Source organism: Bison bison, unplaced genomic scaffold, assembly GCF_000754665.1.
Source record: "Bison bison bison isolate TAMUID 2011002044 unplaced genomic scaffold, Bison_UMD1.0 scf7180017864324, whole genome shotgun sequence".
Lineage (NCBI taxonomy): Eukaryota > Metazoa > Chordata > Mammalia > Artiodactyla > Bovidae > Bison > Bison bison.
Window position 1 is genome coordinate 1,326,676 of NW_011494896.1, and position 2,651 is coordinate 1,329,326.

Below are 2,651 nucleotides of genomic sequence, written 5' to 3' on the forward strand. Positions count from 1 at the left end.
GTCTGCAGGGAGAAATGTGGTCTTCTCTGAGGCCTCTGCAGATGGGGGCCTGACTTTCGGTAGAGCGGACTCGCCAGAGGTCACTCCCACAGGGAGAAGACAAGCAGCCTGTGCCAGAGAGCCCAAGCCTGGGAACTAGGCAAGAAGGCACCTCCATGGCCCCCGACAGCCTGAGCTCCGGCTCTCTGCCTCCTAGCACGTTCAGAACTCACGGCCATTTTTAAATTCATGTTTTATCCTTCCTTTCTCTCTCTTTTTTTTTTTGATATGGATCATTTTTTTTTAAGTCTTGATTGAATTTGTTACAGTATTGCTTCTGTTTTATGTTTTGGCTTCTTGGCCAAGACGCAAGTAGGGTCTTAACTCCCTGACCAGGGATTCAACCTGTGCCCCCTGCACTGGCAAGCAGAGTGTTGACCACTGGACTGCCGAGGAAGTCCCTAGCATACCTTTCTCTTATCCTGAATCTTTTAATCAAATTTTGTTAAACGTTGTAGCCTAGTCCTTGTCATGTGATGGGAAATGAAAGGAAGAATCTGTGTCCATCCTTGGGAACATTTGGTAAAGGGAAGAAGAGACTTCCCTCGAGGCCAGCATAACTGGTGGCTTCAATCGTGGGTTTGCAGGAGGTGAGAGGCGGCAGTCAGGGAGCTGTGATGAACAGTCTGGAAACACACCACTGCCCGGGGTTTGTGGAATATGGATTTGTGGAGCACATGAACCACTGGGAAGCGCAAAGACCTAGGTGTAGAGACGAACCTCGTAAATGATGAGACTGCCTGTCATCAGACACGATGAACGTCTGAGCTACAGTAATTTGCACATTACAAGGTAAACCTGACCTCATTTTTAATCATAGTCTGGTGAGGTCTCAGAGGCTAGGTATATGCATCTGGCATGCACTATAAAATAAACTCTGTATCTTAGTAACCTATTTAACATAAGGTTTGCAGAATATAAAAGTGAGCCTTAAAGGAATTCGCATCCAAATCTGTTGAAATCATAATCATCATGAGGTGTTTATCCATTTATTAGTAATCATGTACTGGATTCCACCACATGCCAAACAGCGTGGTAGAAATCAATGTGGATCCAATGAAATGTAGCTGGTATAAACTGCTTCTTCACGCTCAAGGTAGAACTAGGATTACATATTCAATTCTCCTAATTAAAGAGAAAAATGGCTTGACCCCCCTCCTGTGAGTTTAGTGTGGAATCTGGTGTCACTTCCTTAGGGCCATTTTCCCTTCTTCTAGATCAGGGGTCCCCAACCCCTGGGCCTCAGACCAGCACTGGTACAAGGCCTGTTAGAAACTGGGCCATACAGCAGGAAGTAAGCAGCTGGCAAATGACTGTAGCTTCATCTGCTGCTCCCCATCATTAGCATTACTGCCTGAACCATTTGCCTTTCCCCCACTACCCCCCCTGCAAGGAAAAATTGTCTTTCATGAAATGGATCTCAAGTTTGGGGACCACTGTTCTAGATCTTCTGGGAACCCTAGAGGGTGTACACTGTTCAATTAGGAAGTTCCTCTTCAGGTTAAGAAGAGCCATGGTATCTAAGCATCCAAGCTAGCCCATGATGCCTCAAAGAATTGCTGAAAGTTGGTCCCCCATTGTAGGCCAGGCACTGTCAGAGGCTGGTCCCATTCACTGCACAGGCCAGCATGTTACCTCCATGGAAGGTGACTTCATGAGAGACTCCATTCCCTTAGTCAACAGAGAACAGCCCTCGCTAGATCTCCCAGGCGGTGGTATTTAGTGCTCAGTCCTTTTAATCACGCATAACCATCCTCCTTCCAGCCCCAACAGCAATTACATCATCGTAGTACTCAGACCAATTCAGGAGTCAGCCCTTCACAGACTGCAAAACCACGACAATTCTAGTACTGGGATCCCACCACAGGCCAGCGAACTTTCCTTTTCAACCATAAAAAATATGAAGTGCTATTTTCATTCCTCTCCCAAACAACAGACCCTTTCTTGTCCTCAGCTAAAGTGTCTGTGTAGGTAACCTCCAGGACCATCACTTTCCCGGCCACAATTTTCTATTGACGCCTGGACACCAAAAGCCCTTCCTTGGCAGTAGAATTTAGCTTGTTCTGGCCACCTCCTCTTCCTTGATGAGTAGACATTGTTCACCATTTTGATACTAAACTGACACACCTGCATGCCTTGGAGAAAAGGTTCCATGACCGCAATGATGAATTTTAATGTTTCCCAAACATCTCTGATCCTAAGAGCTACTTATATTTTTTAAGGGTGTTTTAACAACTACCTAGTCATTTAATTTTTAATTTTTTTGGCCACACCATGCAGCATGTGGGATCTTAATTGCATGATCAGGAACTGAACCTGTGCCCCCAGCAGTGGAAGTATAGAGTCTTAACCACTGGACCTCCAGGGAAGTCCCCTAGGAACTACTTAATATAAATGAAAATACCCCAGGCTTTACTTTTGTAAATTCTGATCCAGTGGGCTTCCAGTTGGACCTAAAAATCTATATGTTTTCCAAGCCCTCTTATATGACAAAGAAGCCCATGTGAGAAAGGAATACCCGAGTTAATAAGGACCCACTCATATAGTATAGACCAATAGCTTCCAATGCAGAACAATGGAATCATCTGGGAAGCTTGTGCTCCACAAGAGAT